This window comes from Etheostoma spectabile, chromosome 8 (assembly GCF_008692095.1).
Source record: "Etheostoma spectabile isolate EspeVRDwgs_2016 chromosome 8, UIUC_Espe_1.0, whole genome shotgun sequence".
In the NCBI taxonomy this organism is placed as follows: Eukaryota; Metazoa; Chordata; class Actinopteri; order Perciformes; family Percidae; genus Etheostoma; species Etheostoma spectabile.
In genome coordinates this window covers 13,265,177-13,285,918 of record NC_045740.1, presented here as the reverse complement: position 1 = coordinate 13,285,918, position 20,742 = coordinate 13,265,177, and the positions used below count along the sequence as shown (strand labels likewise).

Genomic DNA, 20,742 nt, shown 5'->3' with positions numbered 1-20,742 from the left:
ACCATACATAGAGATAGGCATGGGGAACTTTCCATAAGAACATTGCTCAATGCAAATCAAACCATTTATTAAGCCAACTGAAATAACGCCATGCCCGTGTAAACTTATGCAAGCCACTGTATGCTAGTCACATATAGATGAAAAAGCCACTTTTTTCAATTTGTCAGTTGGAAGCGTGAAGTAAAGTTGATGTTGCTATTTTGGTCCCCTCTGCATGCTGTATGAGCTTCTTTCCTTTTATCTTTACTGCTGTCTTGTTATTAATTCTCTGCTCATCTCTCTCTCTCTTGCCTCTATGAACTCAGGGAAGAGAGTAAAGAGAGATTGTTACAGGGGAGAAGGTGATAGATGTTGGAATAGAAGAGAGGGGGGTCGGAGTTGGGGGGGGGGAGGGGAGGGGGGCTAGAACTGGTACTAAAAAGCAATGACGAGAATAGGAAAGGGATGCTAGTAAAGGTTGAAGTTGTTAGATAGCAAAGAAGAGAGGATGTCCCGATGCAAAGATTGACAGGAAGACAGAGACAAGAGGACAAAAGGGACAGAGAAGGAGAATGTGTTTTGCTCACAAGCCTCATAAAGAGCTTTTAGGCAGACAAACCTCTCCTGAGGTTCAGGCTTTTGGTAGGGGGTCAGTTTACAGTAGATTCTGACCGATAAAGGATTTTTAAGGCCGATAACAGCACGAATATTTGATTATTTAAAAATCCGACATTTAAAAAGAAACGCGTTACATGATGAATGAATATAAAAAAAAAAGATTTATTAAAAAAAAAAAATGTAATCGACCTTTATAAGTGGAGGAACCAATAGATCCGGAAATGCCAAATATCGGCCGCTATATCGGCCAGGCTCTAGTTTACAGACACCTTCATGCTCTCAGAAGGAAAATGTGATAGATAGGCCACGGCCTGCTTCTCACACAAGCCTGGCTGCATTTCCTGTAAAAGACATCAATATTTATCACATTTCCCATTTCAGAGAAGAAAACCATGATAACACCGGAGGACGGAACGATAATAAAAGATAAATCAAATTACCCCACCTTGAGTAGACCTTCTCGTTCTAATTCATTAATACTTCCTTTCCAGCACTTAGGCAGAGTCGGCTGATGCTCTGTTGCATATTGAAATACAGGTGCAGCCACAGTGGTTCATGTTTGTATTGCAGAGCTTTTGGTACATTTGCAATGGTAATTGTGAGACATACAGTATATTCCAGCAGATTGGATTTAATGCAATGGCTTTGTCTTATTACTGTGTCAGATAGGTATTAGTTTCTACAGCCAAGTGGAGGACTGCATTGGGATTAGGATCCCGCAGGACCCAACACAAATATTGGAGGGACCCAATCAACAGGGACTTTAACATGAAATCTGTTAGAGCGTGTTAAAAAACAGGGAAACAAAACCAAATTAAACAATCTGAGCAAAGCAAACCATAGCCAACAACACATTCTAAAATAAATGAAATAAATAAATGAATACAATGTCACTTTGATATTTATGAATACTACACAGTATAATAACTAATTTCACTGTAAGAGGTGAGAAGACTCAAAATCAAAGGCCAATCAATCAATCATCATCATCATCATCAAGCTCAAGTTTGCGGTGCGGGACCCAACACACAAGCTGCGGGAACGAGTGGCAACAGAACATAAAGGGACATGCACAAGTATGGGCTATGTTGCCCGGGCAACTGTCTGTTAGACCTGATAAGCTTAATTGCCCCTCTGGTAAAAGAGCCTAAATACATTTTTCTCTTTTTTTTTTTTTTTTTCTTTTCCTGTTGTGGCTGCATTGATACAATAGTATGAAAATCATTACTAAAGTTACATCAAATTACATCTCCATCTTTGAAGGCTAATACTTTTCCAGATTAGAGCAATGGCCCCTCCAAATGTCTGTGCACGTCCCTGAGAACATACACGCTGCGGGAGAGGGCGGTAATGGTCAGAAATCCACCGGGAGCGGGATGGAAATAAAGAGTCTTGTTCGGGGCTCTACAGCCAAGCTGAAAATGCAATACCAGTTTGGATTTAAGGGTTTTGAATAGGCCTAAACAACCTGTATCTGATCTTATTGAGTAAAGCTTTCATGAGGATTTTAGTCAGAATCAAAGATGGAATCAAGAAGATATTCCACACACATCACTTTTAAATCTAGAGCTGATCCCCCATATTTTGAACCAGAGGTGTTCTGCTAATTGATAGGTTTATTTGTCAATTAAACAGATCAACAAACAGACAGACAGACAGACAGACAGACACACATACACACACCCACACACAATGTATCTAACTGTGGCCAGCAGGAGTCATTTTTACCCTACTTGGCTGCAGTAAAAGCTTGCCGTGCAGTGGGTGACTTGTATCTGAGAATGACTCACAGTGCCCATGAATGCTCCTCCACCCACAGCAAGTAACCACTGACACCGGCCATCGCCAAATGAGAAGTTAACAACTCATTTTTTCTCATCCTCCGAGGCAATTATTCTCCGGCCGTTATAGCGAATGATGGTTATTACGAATGTGATTTCATGATTTACCATGATGCATGAAATGAAGTTGGCAAATTTGTCACAGCAATTCACAGCTAATGGTGTCCATAGTGGTTGGCTAGCATTGTAAAGTTTTGTGGATATGAGCTACTCATTCCACAGTAGTCTATTCCTAGACACAATTTAACACATAGCAAATGTGAAAATATATTTTCAGAGCAGTTTTGATGCTTTTACTAATACCCAGCCAAAACACTTTACAAACAAGGTTTCATCCCTAAAATTAAAACAAAATAACTCTCTTTAAGATGGTTAAAAGCAAATTCAATTTAACAATATTTAATACACCCCTGCATAATAGCTATGGCGTCAGGTTTATGTCATATGCATATGTGGTGCAGACATTCCTCTGTTTGGTTGCCAATAAAAGGATTCAGCGAGAAAATTGAAAATTATTATTTTTTAACCGGATGTGACAATATTTGGACCAGAGGGTGGAGCTAGGGAGGATGACGCTGCCAAGCCAGTGTTGTTTATGGTTGCAATGGCGCTGCGCTAAGCTAATCGCTAAAGAGAGAAAGTTGCCAATTTTAAACCCTTCTAAAGCAAGTCATCCAGTGGGGATTTCAAATTAATTGGCAGACCTTCCGGTTATTAGTGCCATTCATTTTCATGTATGGTAGTCCACAGAAACTTGGCAAACTGTCCTTTAAATTACCAGCTAACGCTAGCTGTTGCTAGTTAGCTTGGTTTGCAGAACCAAGTTCTGCAGGTTTGCAGAAGACATTTGTAGGTGACCAAAACATTCTATCAATGGGATGAAATGAAAACACACACTGAGTGTGTCAAAGTGAAGATGAAAACACGGACAACACCCCAAAAAACAAGTTTACAGCTTTTTTATGTACACATTGACTTGGTTAGCATTACTAAGCCTCACTTGTGATTTACAGGTTGGTGTGTAGCCTAAAGCCCCATTTTGTAAGTCCTCCCACAATCTTTTCCTAAACCTAACTGTGCTGTTTTAGTGTTGCATGTCAGTTAAACGTACATTTTTTAAATAACACCAATTTCGTTCCGACCCAACATCAAATAGTGACGCCAAGAGCCCCAACCAAGTGCAAATTAGTTAGTTAGCCCCACTGCTTCTGACTCAGACCCCAAAGGAGACTTTTTGGGTCAGTAACAAATGCCAAAGGCACCTGACCAAGCGTCGCTTTTTGACGTGCTGGGAGTGAGAATGTGTTGTATTTTTACACTCTATGGTGAAAACGGAAGAGAGGGTCTTGGAACGTTCTAGCAGTTGGAAAAGGTGTGGAGTTGAAGTTGAAGTAGACAGGAGTGCATAAATAGGAGACATTTTCTTCCACATCACAAAAAAAAATATTTTATCAAACAAATAAAAACATGAGTTGATGCTTAGTTATTAAATCTATACATTTTAATGCCCTGCTCCACACTCATACATTCACATGCACTTGTATTTGGGATTTTATTTATCAAATGCAGCTGTATTCTGCAGCAGTTGGGGGTCAAGGACATTACTCAGCAGTTGTTCATGTAAGATGAGAGAGCAATATTTGTTCACTTCCCCTACCTTGTTTTCTCCGGCCGTCTGAGGGGATCTAAATGGTATGAATTGGAAATGGTATGAATAATTCAAGAACTGCTTTTATCTTCTGTATGTGGATGCTAGGCCAACAAAGTACTGATTCTCATGTTACTGTGTCAAGAAAGGATTGAACCATCACTAACCTTTTTTGTGCGTTCTGTTGTTTTATAATCATATCAAATGCCTCTTTTGTACGCCCTAGTTTTCAATTGCCTCTCGTACTTTCATGCATACCTCAATAGAAATTCTTTCAAAGAGCAAATGTTATTCAGACTTTTGTTCTTCTTCCTCAAGATGAAAGAGGGCAAATGCTTATAAATCTGCATTTATTTGTTTCTATTCATTCATAAATGAAATAAAGCAGTGGCTAGACTGCTACTAGATTGTCAGTTGGGTTATCCATGTGACATGTGCAAAAACTCTGACACCACTGGTTAGATTAGAGGGAATTTTATGGAAACGCAGGCTTTAGCCACTGCACTGCAGCATTTTCAGAACTACTACTGGCCAAAGAGAAGTGCTATAGTTAGAAGGGGACATATTAAGCACTGATTGGCCAATATGGGTCCTGAATTATTTATATAGTAAGACATTACATTTTATTACTGATGTAGGTAAACAAATTCACTATTCCAGACGTTTTGTTTTATGATGCTTGATATGATCCTATACATGGACCAAAAGTCACACTTTTTGTGGATGTACAATGTACTTGTCAGTTTGCTGGAAAAGCGTATACAGGCAAAAGAAAATGCTCCTCACAATATGTAAGCTTTTGATTTGTATTGGACAATCCGAGAAATACAATGTGGACAAGGACGCTTTGTTTTTCAGATGTGGCATTATGAGTAAGTCTAATCTACAGGTAATTCTGCATAATCTAATTTAATCCCCGCTCAATGGAGCCAGGCCTCCGTTTAAAAAATGATCTGCCTACTGTAATTACTGTGACACCACACAGTGTTGGTTTTACTGATCATAATGTGGAGAGCATGTCTTGCAAATGCACTCTGATGCATGTAAATAATCTACATCCATACTTTCTGTACTGTTTTTTTACACCTCCAAAATGGAGGCACACTGCTTGTGTTCATCAGACCCATGCTGGGAAAGGAAGCATCAGCTTTCTTCCTTCCGCAACATTTTTTTGGCACTAAACTACAGCCAAGTGAAACTGATTCCAACTGAAAGTGCTACTGAGGAAGGAGTGATGTACAGGAGGTATGCACTGAGAAATGACACACCTGAAAGGAAACCCTGAATTGTGTACAGCTAAAATAAAATTTACAACATAAAATGTATATAATTCTGATACAACTCAGAATCCCAAGGAGTAGGCCTTAATGTGTCAAATAACCCTTCAATCTCAAATTACAAAGTCTTTGGCATTTGGTTCCACCTATTATATATATTTTGTCGAAATTGTTAGTGCCAGTCCATTACTGACAGCCGAATGAAAGGACAAACAATACTTTTGGGTTGAAATCAATAGTCTCTTTGATTGCTGGCACACGATAGCAAGCCGCCTACTGACTTCGAGGGGGAGGTCAGTATGAAATCCTGAATGTTCATCCAAATGCTCCTGGTTTCTTCCTGCACCGGATGTGTGTGAAGAGGTTGCGTGTGGGTTTTTTTTAGCTGCTAGCTTCAACATGTAACGTTGCAGCCAAATATTTATAGAAGGGCAGCTTAATATTTATAGTCAGTCTATATTTTTCTCTGGGTCTCTAAAAACAGCAGACATATGATCTGTTGCACATTTTACACTGAAAGTGATACGATTGTAGGGAATTGAGGACCCAAATGCAGAGACAATGGCAGGCAGACAGGGGAAAGTTTGCCGCGAGGATTTATTAACAAAGAAAAACAGGGTACATACCACTAGGCAAAAATGCAAAAACAAAGAAAACAACACAAGGAGTCCAATAACGAGGGAGGCCACAGGGAAGATACAACGCTGAACATGAGCACAAAAACAAACAATCTGACAAAAGATAAGGGGAACACAAAGACTAAATACACTGGATAATGAAAAAACAAGAGGCAGGTGACACAAGGGCTGGGGAAAAGGTGGGAGACATCAGGTAATCACAAGAGCGGGAAGACACCGGAAGTAAAACTAAAGGCAAGACAGAACAGAAAACCAGACTAACTAAAACAGCAAACAGAACATACAGGCACTCACAAGAGACCACAAGACAGAAACTACAACAAGAGAGTGACCAAAGACTAAGACACGAAACAAAACACGCAATGAAATGAATGATGATGAAATGGATGAAACAGAAAATATACAAAACAAGACCAAAAATAAAGGCAAGACAGAAAACCAGGCTGAAAAATTAAGAAAGGAAAACAGACTACCACTATGAGACAAGATAAAACACCCAAAGCATGACTGAAAAAGCTTTGTACAATACTAGCCACTGTGATGGTTGACATAGCACACCATGAATTTGAAGTAGTCAAATAGCGTGGGACAAAACGTGAGAGACAATTTCTTAGATCTGTTGTTGCACGATCTATGAATGCCGGGGATTTTTACACTTGCTAGGCAATACAATGTGCCACTTGATCATGTATCAATATGTGGTTGAGGACGTTTTTCACAGTCGCCACAGGTTATCTATTTTAGACTATTGTGGACCTCTGTGTGAAGAAAACTGAGACCATCTGTATGCAGGATTCATGTGTGCACAGCCTTTGAAAATGGTAAATGTCAGTGAGTCAGCATGGTAAAGACTTACAAATGGGTATTAATAAAATATTGGATTTTTGGCTGGTTGACATCACTTTTCAATCTTGAAATTGGCCCAACCCCCTCCATCCAAACACAAAACACACAAGCTCACAGTTGGAGGTAAATTAAAAATAATAATACATTTAGTTGAGACCTCTCCCTTGGCCTCTTGTGTGTGTGTGTTAATCTGAAGCCCTGGAACACCCGCTCATCACAAATCCTGCTTTGTGACTAATATTTCAAAAGCTGTAACACTCGCAGCTTGCTTGGGAACATGTTAAAACAAGATATAATTAAACCATGGAAATAGTATTTATTTGTTTTAGAATAATTTCAGGCTCAAAAGAGATAGTCTATTACATAAGCACAGCTGGGTGAGAGGTGCCTCTTTCACGAACATCGCTCCTGGATCCCTTCCCAGTCCTGACTGTACTGAAGTCTCCACTATGATCAGCGTCATTTATGAGTGAAAACACAGGCTCAAGCAAGCTGCCAATATTTTTAATTATCATGCATGACGCACCCAGAGCTCTATTTTTGTATCTATACAGCAGGGGTAAAAGGAGGCTACTCGCATCTATATAATATATAGACAATACATGTCTAACTTTACTTTTTTAACTGATATTACATGTCAAGGCCAGGGCACCATCAAAATTGGCAATAGTTATACAATGAGATGTGGAAAATCTGAATCAGCATCACTTATTCAGCACAGTCCAACAAGAGCCAAAGGAAATTACATGGTTTATTGGATGGCTTTTATGATTTTTATTCTATGATGATTGTTGTATGTAACAGGGTAGATGTGTGTTTTCACTTTCACAGTCAAATTAGCACATGTATTAGCTTGTTAGTGAGCAGCTGGGCTTATTGTATTGTACCCAATGTAAAAAGAGATAGAAAACAAGGCCTAATCCTCATATACTCCAACAAGCATAAAGCTCATCTGCAAACATTTCATTATAAAACTAGGTAATATCTCTGAGATGTTTTTCCTGACACAAAAAAATGAATAAAGCATCCCTGAGTTCATTGAAACGGAAGAAATGGTTGATCCGGATGGTTTTAAAATGACCTTCAATATCCACAACATAACTTTAATAGTCAGCAAAAAATTGCAAATGCAGCAGATGTAACACATGCCATTTGGCCAATAGCTCACCTGAATAACTGTTACTGTATGTGCATTAGAACTGATTTCAGGGTTTTTCTGCCCTAGTCTTTTCCTTAACAGGTCTCTGTCATCATTAGTGTTTTAGTCAGTGCCTTGCATTGTATCCATCTGAAATTATTTTTGCCTTTTTTCCATGGCAAATACTGTCCAGGTTCAAATAAATAAACACAAATAATTAATGCTAATGTGCACATTCTAAGAGGGCACTTTTTAAGTGTAAAAAACAGGAGCTTTGGGCTTGTGCCTTTCAATTGCTTCATTTGCTGAATCCTGTTGATTATTCAGCTAAATTTATTATCCTTTTTGCATTCAATTGTACTGGAGCAGGCCAGTGAACACCGGGACTATAAATATGTTAAAATGTTCTTCCAGAAATTACACACAAAACTCATTCAGAATACATTGTACATCCAATGCATTTTGTGTTTTGTAGTGCAGCTAGTTCATCAACATTGGATTTGGGGATGTGGAATCACTTAATATGCAGACAATGTCCACAGCAATTTGAGACTGACTGTTTTACTGATTAAGAGACAGGTATCATAACAGCTTTTATAAAATGTTGCTTGTGATCTCTCCCTTTCAAATGAACATAGAATTTAAGAATATACCTTACTCAAATTGTTATGATGACATAAAACGTCTCTGATTATTGAGGTTGTGAGAATGTTGGCACCTAAATTCTGGGACGTTGGACTGGCCAAAAAAGTTTGGGCAACCTAGTTATATCTGCTGTCTGCAAATTAGGCTTCCTGTATGTTCAGTCCATCTAGTATGTTGTATGGTAAATCATTAAGGCCAACTATTATTGGCTATGTTGCTGACTAAAGGAATATATCACATCATGTCACACTCTAGAAATCAGGTTTAACTCCCTGTAATGTGTTTATGTGATGTTTTAAATGCAAGTCAGTTGTAGGAATTGTTACTGTCAATTGAACAACTCAAGGCACATGTTTCTACTGTGGTTGGTCTCTCAATTCGTTTTTAAAAGTGGTTTCTTGTTTTTCCATTACCAGGTACCAACATGGTTTTTGAAAGGTTTCAGTTGGGTGCACCCTCCCACACATGTGGTTTCACTCTATGTGCTTGGTCAGATTTCACTTCAGGAGAGTGTACCATCACTGATGATGTGTCCAAAAGTGCATCATAAGATGTACGTAACAACAATGTTATTCTGGTTAGGCCAGTGACTGCCAGGAAAGGGCTGGTTGACGACCACAAACAGATTGAAGACAGCTGGAGAGACAGCACAGTGAGATGGCAACCGGGGCGGGAAGGGCCAGCAATCTGACCCAATGATGAAGAACCTAACTGCAGGTACAAAGAGTTCCAGAGAAAAATACCCCCAGGGGAGCCCAAGAGCGGGGGGAGAATGAGCACCCCGAATGGACAGTCATCCAGGCAACAGACCATGCAAAAACCCAGGTGGTCTGAAGATCCACCATACCAAGATGGGATGTTTGGTGAAAGTGCAGCCAGAGCAGTGCTCAAGGAATTGCCTCGTTGTGACGCAGGAGGAACTATGCCAGAAAACACCCTCAAGTGGCCAGAACCTCCACACTCCTGAGGACCTTAGTGAAACTCAGGAGGAGCACAGCTCCAGGGCATCCTCAGTAAGAAGCTGCGGACGTTGAAGCTGCTGCTGACCTTTTGGGTTTACCAAACAGCTGCTAGGCCGGAAGCGCAGTGGCCACCTCACTTACTCAAAAGAGGGGATAGACACCTATCTGCATGACACCTAGCGCAATGCAGCCCGAGAAAAGGACCTTGGCAAATGTAGACACCTCATCAATCCACCTTCACCAACCACTGACTTTAATACCTTTTAAGAAATCCAAACTCTTGTCAAGGCCGCCAGAACCAGCTCAGCACCAGGACCCAATGGTGTGTCATATCTGGTGTTCAAGAGGTGCCCAAAGCTCTTGCATTATCTCTAGAAGATCCTGAGGGTTATCCGGAGGAGGGGTAAAGTTGCCCAACAATGGAGATCTGGAGAAGGGGTGTGGGTTCCAAAGGAAGAAGTCAACCCCCATCAAGCAGTTTAAGAACATCTCGCTGCTAAACGTTGAGGGGAAGCTATTCTTCAGTATCCGTTACCAATGGCTGTCAGACTACCTCTTAAAAAACAGTACATTGACCTCTCTGTGCAAAAGGGAGGGATCCCAGGGGTTCCCTGGGGACTTTAACACAGTGGAGGGGTGACACAAGGAAACCTGGCTGTACTGTGGCTGGACTTAGCCAATGCGTATGGCTCCATACCTCACAAGCTAGTGAAGGTGGCATTGGGGAGTCATACAGTCTGAGCATTATCAAGACCCGCATCATGGATTATTATAAAAACTTTGTTATAATATTTCAATTTCTCAGTTATTTAAATAGTCTCAGTTTCAATCTGAGGTTCACTTCCGGCAAGATTAAATTGGAGCGGCATCATCTGGAAAAGGGGATCATCATTGGATGCACTGTTTCAGTAATTCTCTTTTCCCTGGTCACAAACATGGTTGATGTGGCTCGGGAAAGGGAAGTTTGGGGTCCCCTACTGGAGATGCTGCCCCTGCGACCCGATACCGGATAAGCGGTCAAAGATGGATGGATGGATGGATGGACAAACATGCTAGTCAAATCTGATGAGCCAGAATACAAAGGCCCCAAAACCAAATCCGGAATCCGTCAGCCCTCCATCAGGGCTTTCATGGACAATCTGACAGTAACAATTTTGGCAGTCCCGGGATGCAGATGGATCCTCCAGGGCTTAGAGAGGTTAACCACCTGGGCTAGAATGCGTTTCCAGCCAGAAAAATCCAGGTGCCTGGTACTGAGGAGAGGGAAGGTAACAGACCGGTTCCACATCTCTCTAGGAAGTACCCAAATCCCATCAGTCACAGAGAAGAAGGAAAAACCTCTGACTGTTCTCTAAATGATGCTTCTTTCATGAGGGCAACACATGAACAATGGCACGTGAGGCAGTGGACCAGGCAGAAGCATGGCTGGGTCACCGGTAACTCATGGATTCTGCCGTGCAGGACTGGGAAGCACTCTAACAACCCCTTATGACAAACTGAAGTGCAAGGAATGATGGGACCTGGTCCAAAAAGATGTGATGGCTGGGGTTGAGGAGCAGCCAACAAGTCAGATGGTGAGACTGAGGAAACAGGGCACATGGATCAGATGGGAAGATAGCATGGAGGACTGAGCCCTATCACATAAAATGTATCATTCAGTTTGTCTATGACACCCTGCTCAGTCCATCTAATATCTTTTTTTGGGGCAAGGTTGAGACTCAAGCATGTACCTTGCGCCACTCGTGAGGCTTGCACTGCCATCGGCCAGAGCAAGCGTTTACAACCACAAAGATGCAATATTTCATTCTTAAGAGCAGGAGAACACCAGGTCAGGCCTGGTAGGAACAGCAAATGACTGGCAGCTAAGGGTGGACCTGTGCAAGCAACTCAGATTACCCTGAGACATTGTGTAGACCAGCCTTAGACCCAACATGGTTCTATTCTTAGTAACATCCAAGCAGGTTATCTTGTTGGAGCTAACAGTGCCCTGAGAGGGGAGGATGGAGGAAGCCAGAAAAGGAAGATGGAGAAATATGCAGAGCTGGTAGGTGAGTGTCAGAGACGGGGGTGGCGTGCACAGTGCTTGACCATTGAGGTTGGGGGAATGGCCTTTGTGGAAAGGTCACTCTGCAAGGCCTACAGCCTCCTGAGAATCACAGAGGCAGGAGTAGAGCCATCAGTACAGCTTCAGAGGCTGCAGAGAAAGCCTCACAATGGCTGTGGAATAGGAGGGACAAACAGTGGGCTAACGCTTCTTGGACAGGCCAGGAACTGATCCCTCCCCGTCGGGTCGCCAGGGTGAGGGGTCTGAAATTAAAAGAACCGAAACCACAGGTACTATCACTGATGATGTGTCCAAAGTGCATTACAAGATGTATGTAACAACCATGTGATTGCAAAGAAGTGCATGTTTAACATCTCCCTCACTGTCCTAATAGTTGCACGTATTGGGTCTGGGCAACTTCCTACTTCATCAATGTCATTAGTACATAGACTTAGTAGATGCTATGTAATTTCACAGCATCGCAGAGCAGTAACCTGAGCTATAAGGCTAAATACCTGTGGTGAAATAAAAACACTTTTTTCAGGTTTTCAATCCTCACCTCGTGAGGATCATGCTCATCTGTCTCTGTCTTTTTCAGCAATTTGGGCTTTAATTGTATGATACTCAGGCTTTGGAGATGTTTCAGTAGTATACATCAGTAATACCTTATTCATTTGATAATATTTTTCATACCAGACATCTTATGGAAGACTGCAACAGACATTTGGTGACAGACAGTCTAGACAATTCTGTCATATCCTCATCTCTGGCTGAGATTTCACAACTGATTATTTTTTCTTCCTTTGGTGGTGGCTCTGGAGAGATTTGCCTGATAGTTTATGCAGTCTGTAGTTGGTACTCACTAACCTAAAAGGCTATGTGCATGCATTTTGTAGTTGGTGAGCAACAACTTAAAGTAGGCTATTTCATCAAAAATCTTGTTTACATGCAATACATATATGTCTATGTATTGACTTCTTCTATCATTTATGATTTCCTCCTATACTTGTAAATTGTAAATGCAAACGGTTCTTTGGAAATTTCCTTTTTATATCTAGGTAATGCACAGCTTTATTTGTAATGAAGTATTCTCTGCCTACTTATGCATATACTAAAGGCATGTGTGGTTGTGATTAATAGCACAAGTTGGTAGCATGTGTTTGTGTATGAGTGTCATCACCACCTGGGACAAGTGATCTACATAGCATTACATTGCTCTGTTGCCACGCATCACTTGCTCCAGCAGGGAGTAAAGACTGTCAGAAGTTGAGAAAGAAGATTATGATGGAAGAGGTACAGGCAGGAGAAGGCTCCCTGTAGTTACAGTCTTTAGCTATAACAACCCAAAGTGGGCCAGGCTCAGGTAAGCTTCCCACACTTAAGCCAAATTGGAAAAGACCCTCAGAGCAGAGGGCTAAGTGGCACTGCAGAGCTTGTGATCTGTCTGTGAAGGGGTTTGAGAAAGTATTATACCAAGCAGAGCTTCTTGCGGTTTAGGAAAGCATTATGGATCTTAGAAGAATTTAAAAAGTACACAGGTGATGGGCTTTAATGAGGAAGGGTAATACCTCAGTGGAGTGTTTTGATGATTGTGGTATTGTACTGTTCACTGAGAAAAGCATACTACTTCCATAGTTACACTTTCACCTTTAGGGACTTTAATCTTCCAGAGTCTACCTGTTGATTAAAACAACACACTCACCCCCACTGTAATCTTCTTTGGAAAGAAGTAGCCACCATTTTGTCTAAATGGCATACGGCGTGCTGTGATTACACTGGAGGTCAAGCCACTAATGATGATGATAATGTATTGGTAATATGATTGAGGGTGCAGTCTAATTGAGGCTGATGAAATGGCTTTATGCATTCCCACTATGAACATTCAAATATTTTCCAACTCTCCTAGTGTCATTTCTTTATGAACACACTGTGCTTGATTGAAGTGTGTATATATATATATAAAAAGCAAACCACTGTTAAATTGATTTCATTAAACAACCCTATAGGGGTACAAAATTGATGTAGAGGAATGTCCACAGCATATTGGTATTCTGTAAGGCTACCTTCTGAGCTCTCTAAACCAACGCCGACATTTAATTTGCAACCAAAATGAGGTGAACTATGTGTGAAGCGGGTCATTTTACTGCTGTAATCGAAGTGCCCTCTCTTTGCTCCTAATCCGACTCACTGTATAGGAAGTCTCAGCCATGGATTGGTGTGTGTGTGTGTGCATGTGTGGGAGAGTGTGAAACAAAGACTAAGTGTAACCTTTTATAATTACAACAGTATCATAAAACATGAATGAAATGATCCATTTTGTTTGGTCACTTTTATCCAAAGTGTCTTACAGTAATTGAGGTGAATACTTCAACTAAGGTGTCAATGGCAATCCAAGCCTTGAAGCTTGAAGACTTGAAGCTACTTTTGAAGAGTGTCTTGCTTCAGTAAATTCGTACTGTACTTTCACTTTTCAAAGTGATTCTTTTGGCAAGACATAATGTGTAGTAAAATTGTTAGAAAATCCAAAAAAGTGATCGTGTGCAGCTCCCACCTACTGGCAGGTGCAGGAAAAATGAAAACTACTGACGTGAAGGTGTAGGGGGATGTTCTTTAAATTGTTTGGGGTAAGGCTTGTAAATGTGGAATTGTTTTTTTCCACTGATTGTTTTTCTTTTCCTTTTCTTCTTTTTTATTTTCTCTGGAGAGCAATGCTATGTGCTCCTTCGGCAATGTTGCAATGTTAAAAGCCCTCTTTTGAGATGTATAAGTTTGTTAAAAACCTGTATTAAGTAATTGAGTCATTTATACCTAATCAAACTAATTAAATGTACATGGTGGGTCAGCTGTTGGAAGGCCTACATATATCCCTGTATCAAATGTGTCCACCATTTGCCATTTTACAACGTTTCAAACGTTACATTTTTTTACTTCTGGAAAAATTGTTACAACATGAGCAGACAGTGGACCAAACCTTTAAGGTTTAGACAGAAGAACAGGAAAAAGGAGTAGTCCAATTTTTTTTCTTGATGTGGCAGCTTGTGTCACTTTAAAAAGTGGTGAAGCTGCAGTGTTTATATGATTTTGGCTGTTACCTTGAAGTGTTTGGCATGAAAATAGTGTAGAAAAATGCTTCAGTGTGGATAATAGATCTTTCATGCCCAATCTACATTGACTTAGGTGCTTCTTGACTTTGTTTAAAATGACTTCTGCAGTTATCTACAACAGTCTATAAAAGGGATTATCTCAGATTCTTTAAATGGTTATATGCACTACAATACAAGGCTGTTTTCAGGTTGCAGCCAGAGACTAGTTGGAAACGCATTTCCAGAGATTCCTGCTAAGTATAATTTTTTTTCTGTGTTGCCAGTTCCTGCTACCTCATGACTTCTTCTAGGCCAAGCTCATACATTCATCTTTGTCACACATTTCCACTGAGCACACTGTCTTTTGTTCCATGGCTTTAATATAAATGATATGAATAATAAACAAGTACAAATACACAAGGCATAAAAAACATTCCTAAATGATGCCAGAGAATGACCTTGGGTCTTATTTTAGTTGGTACAATAAAGAACAGCTTTAATAGTAATTAGATACTAATTGTGATTCCTAGAAACTTAAAACAATGATGCACATATTACAGGATGGCAAAGCCAAATATATAGGTCTATATTTGAAAAATATGGTTATCTGTCTCCGCTATCCTCGTGTAGGTGCTCTTAGGAGCGAGCACAAAGGCTGAAGTCGGTCCCTAGAAGCCTGCGGCCGCCCACTGCCCCTGTGTAAGCTATAGAATCAGGTTAAATGCAGATTCCTTTCTCTGTGAATGACAATAAAGGCATCTTTAAATTTGAACCTTTCAAGGAATCATTATCTCCGCATATTTCTCCTATACTGGATCCTTTGCACATGTCTTGCATCTTAACTCTAAGGTGGTATGTGATTCTTTCTGACAGCTGTTATGTTGAAGCAGAGGTAAATTATCTCTCCTGGATGGCTACATCTTTCTTTTTTCCAAGAATATATCAATCTGATGTGTGCATGAAATTGATGCATACATCTGAATACTTTGATCTTTATGTACAGTAGCTACTTCTGTCTATAAATAAAGTCTGGTTATCACTGCATTAAGGTCAAAAGATACTAACACAAGCATGCTTCATACGCTGTCATCTTCCCGTATGTATATTGTACTTCCATCTGGAGTTTCTGATAAGATAGAGAGCTGGCAACACACACACACACACTCACAATGCCCTCCTTGATAAAAAAAAATGTAATTCCTTTAAACCACATGTACTTTTTTATATTGGTCTCCTTATATTATAATTTTCTAAATAAATTTTTCTATCTATATATTTTTCCATCAATATTATAAATTAGAGTACAGATTTGTCTCTGTCAGTTGGATTCCCAATACCCTGAATTTAGTGATTTCCATGCTTTAGCTTTAATTGAAGGAGGGGAGTGAAATAATCAATACCTGCAGAATAAATATGATGGTAATATGATACTAAGTAATGGGCTCAGTCAGACACTACACAGACTTTGTATGAGGGAGCTGGCAGGGTAAATTCCGTTTAATGTTCAGTCCAACTGACTCGGCCATTTGCGTTTTCCTATACAGTTATCTCTAATGTCTCTAATGTCTAGGTAATTTCAAGGTTGCAGTGTATGTGTGTTATTACGAATTTACCTCATTTGTTATAGATACTCAACTCTATTAAGCTAAAATGTTGTGTTGAAGTTGCACATGACCAGATGTCCCCATGGGATTCAATAAAGTGCTATCCTTCCACATTGAACTTTGTCAACACTCTACATTCGTATTAACACTGCTTTCCCTCGCTGTATCCAGCTTCAGTTTTGCAGCTGCAGCAGCCCAATTTCCAGGCACAAATCATAAAAATGGCATCATTTTATTGGTGCTGCCAACAGATGGACCATCCTCTAGAATGGGGAACCAGTTTAGCACATCAGTCCCCTTTTTTTGCGTATTGTTTAACAAAACAAAGCTTTACTAGGTTTGAAAAACGTTTTGAAGGTTGCTCTATGGGTTGCCAATTGCTTAGTGATACTTGCATCCCATATAAAAATAGTTCCCAAAGGATCCTGTCATCTTACTAGTTCAGTAAGAGTTTGGAGGAACAAATCTTTGAGTAAAATTAAAATAATTCATGATTCACAGACAGTTAATTAGATATGTCATCTACTGTAACTTATTTATGTGGGATTTATTTAGCAAGGCTTTTAATTAAATTGACGTTTGCATCTGCTTTTGGATGTAAACATCATTACAGTAACAGTAAGGGCTGTCAGGGCCGCTCTTAAGCCGGTGCACCCTCTTGGTGCCCCCATGTTTGAAAATAGCTGCCTGACTGCTTGCTTGGATGCCCCCTGCCAGATAAAACATGATAAAGTTCCCTGTCCGGTACCCTTAAATAGAGAAAACGTGAGCGATGAAGTACCCTCTAGGGTGCCCTTCCGGTAGAGAAAACGAGATGAAGTGCCCCTTAGGGTGGCTTTAAATGGAGAAAACATGACAAAATGCGCTCCAGGGTGCCCTTCTACTCGTGAAAACTCACTGTGGGCCAGAGTTTGTCCGGTTTTAGTTTCTTTTGTTTTCTAACGTCAACGCTCAGAAATACTGCCTAGAAATAACTTGCCTTGGCAATACATTTTTGTAAATATGACATGTGTGGCTTATATATTAGGTTACATTTAGACAGTATGTGTCTGACAGTTTTCAGATTTTTGGTTGACATTCAAATGTAATTAATGTTAACTGAGGTTATTAAAATCTACAACAATCTGGAAAATGGGTTTGACTCAACATCTTCTCTGAAAGCTGTTTTGCTTTTGTGTTAATTTGCACTTGTTGATGGGACATAAGATTGAAATGGCTGTTGCTGCTCGCAGCTTGAAGTAGCACTAAACAATCTGTTACCTGGTAATACATAATGGGACTAAAATAGCTGTGAGCGCCGACTAAACTTGAGATGAGTTTAGGATGTTTTTAGACGTTGATGGTGATCTTCACATGTGCAATTAGGTAAAGCTATGAAGCTCTGCTGGTGTGTGGCAGAGAATAATTACTCCGTTAGTGTCTCATGAATTTAAAAATGTAAGTGAGTGAAGTCTCTTCTGGCAGGACACACAGATTCACAGTGAGTCCCTTGCAGCTGCGCCTCTCCAATCAGATCACACATTTGTATCCACCTAACCAACTAGGAACAAAAGAAATACAAAAATATCTTCACAGCATGTTAAAGGCAGACATCATGCCCAAGTTTTCAGTCATCTTGCACAGCAGAGACTGCATGAACGAACTCATGATCTTAGTGCTTCTGCGGTATCTCTAAATGTATCTGTGTTCTGTGGTACCTGTCAGTTTCTCAATATCTCTTTTTGTCTTTGATCTGGAAATGGTTTACAATATCAATTTACCTGCTGTCCCAGTTTTGCAGGAGTTGTTAACAGCTGCTTAAAACACAAGCCAAAGCTGTGTTTATTGATGGTGGCACAGATGCATGCTTGTCATTGGCTAGAAGGGAGCCATTTTATAAGCACTAAAAGTGTGGAAAGAATGGGTAGTTCTGACAGTCTGACGAACGCAATGTTTGTCTCATCAAACAGCTGCATCCCGGTCGACCACATGTACTTAATGTTAGGAGAGTACAACTGTGGATCAAAACATCAGTTTGAAATTTTAAAATAGTTAAGCAAAAATTATTAAAAATGTTAAAATCAGAGTGTCCTGTTGTTGTCACTGTCTTCCACGTGTGGCAGTTCATTTCCCCATTGTTGCGTCCCACCAGAGACTGTGAATCATGTCCCACCGGCCATTGTTCATTTTGTGGTGACCACCACGATGTAAACAAGAAAAACGTGTCCCTGTTCAATAGATCAGTGGCAGTTTGGTCTCCAACTTTGGTACTGATTGAAATGTCTCAACTACTATGGGCTGGATTGCCAGGAAATTAAGCACATGTATCCATGGTCCCAAATGATGAATCCTTGTTATTTTGGTGACCCCCGGACTTTTCTTCTAGTTCCATCGTTGAGTCTTGACTTGCAAAACTAACAACATTCCCACCTGCCTCAAAAGTACTTTATTCTAATTTAAAAATGTAAGCATGCTAACATGCTAAACTATCATGGTGAACAAAACATTAAACCTGCTATGTAACAGCATGCTAATATTGTCATCTGAGCATGTTAGCAAGTGTTTAACTTCACACTCTACTTGCCTAAGTACAGACTCACAGAGCTATGAAGTCTGTCTGTTAATTCGTTCAAATATGTTTTTTAAATGTATTTATTTTGCCAACAAACTAGTTTTCTCAACCAGGAAAGGAGTGTTGGACTAATGGGATGCAGACTACTCCTGCTGCTCACTCCAGAGTGTGTGATGAGTGATGCTGCTGTTCACCACCACTATGACCAACAGTCAGCCTCTGCATACTTTGGTTTCACTCTCCCTGCACCCGCACCAGGTTTCATAGTGCTTGCTGCTTACTTATTTATGTATTTCTACTATGCTCATCTCCGATAGTGCAGGCAGCTATTTAGGAACAGAACTAGTGCTGCCTAGGTAGAATTGATTCATAGTTGTAAGCAGTGAAGGCTTATCAGTGACCCCTATCTGAGTATTGATGTATTGCCAGTGTGAAAAACACTTTCCAGTATTTCTCCTTGATATCATATGCATACAGGTGAGTTAGTGGGTGCATGCTAAATTATTATTAGGTGTGTAGGATGTCGCTGAGAAGATCTCATTGGAATTCATGGCTGCACTCTTGGTTTGTTTACAGTGAAGTACACCCCTCATGCTGTAGCTGCTGACAGCAACGTATAAGTCATTACACAGAGTGCATATATCAGATACATTTTGATCTATACCTTGACCAAAGGCTAATGAGTTTGAAAGGATAAGAAAATGTGCTGAATGGATGGTTAATAATCAATCAAAGCCCAGAGTTCAAGAGGTCTCACTAATTTGTGTTGTTGTTTGATATTAAATGAACATAAGGGGAAATAAGGTTAGATGCAGTCTGTATTGCCTGCAAACGTAATTGAAAGCCTTGAACATGTACATGTGTGTTGGTAATGCCAGTCTAAATACAGACATTTAAGGAAATCTGCACAGGCCTATTATTCGTGTGGCCACACATGCATGGCGGAATGAATGAATGACACTGCATCTTTTTCTGTCAAACCCGTTACTTGATGACAATACTGACTGCTGGATGATTACTTTGGAAATGTGATACATGTTTGTTATAAGTTGTAGGCCAGTGTCAATGTAGAACTTAACAGCAACTAATTCTTTCTGGCATTGCATTATTAATGGAAGCTTTACTGTTGCCTGCGGCTGAAGTTGCAACTGAAATGGCCATCCTCATGTGATTGTTGTGGAGCAAAATTAATTAAAATATTTTAATCATGAATACGTAACATAAATACTCTTCTGATGGGAAAGACCCTTAGAGGGTAATTTGACGAGCACTAGCAACACTGTACTGCACTGTAGCAACAACCTCTGGACTTTCATCACTTTAGCAGCTGTGGCAGTGTGAGTCACACTTGGCTTGATAATTGCTTGGCTGTCTGGTTACAGTACAAGTTTATATTATTTGCCGTGTATGGCAGTTGTGTCTGTAGTTTTGTTTCATGTACCTTCTAAAAGATGGGTTTAAGGGATAATGTAGAGCGAGCAGGGCCACAGGGCAACATGCAGCTTTCACTTTGTAGTTACCTTAAACTTTTAAACAAAGCAGTCCCTGTTTACAATGAGGCAGAGAGCATTTGGGTGAGTCACCTATGCGTTTTCTGACTGTATTTGATGGGAAGTAACATATACGCAATATACGCACTGACACGCCTCACACAGACGTAATCAAATCTCCGAGTTGGTTAGACTCTCAGGGGAATGGAATGATGTGGTTTGGGGGTGGCAGTAGCTCAGTCCGTAGAGAATTGGTTTGGGAACCGGAGGGTCGCCAAATCAAGTCCCAGGACGAACCAAAGTACAGAGTGTTGATTGGTAGCTGGAGTGATGGCAGTTCACCTTTTGGGGGCTGCCAGGTGCTGTTGAGCAAGGCAC

The 20,742-nt window shown here is 40.4% G+C and overlaps 1 protein-coding gene and 1 pseudogene across 1 annotated transcript in view; both read left to right on the top strand.

Moving 5' to 3' along the window:
• lingo1a (leucine rich repeat and Ig domain containing 1a) overlaps nucleotides 1-20,742 on the top strand; it is a 130,439-nt gene that overhangs the window by 1,709 nt on the left and 107,988 nt on the right. The gene's annotated exons all lie outside the window — the stretch shown is intronic.
• On the top strand, nucleotides 9,416-11,084 carry LOC116694794 (uncharacterized; annotated as a pseudogene).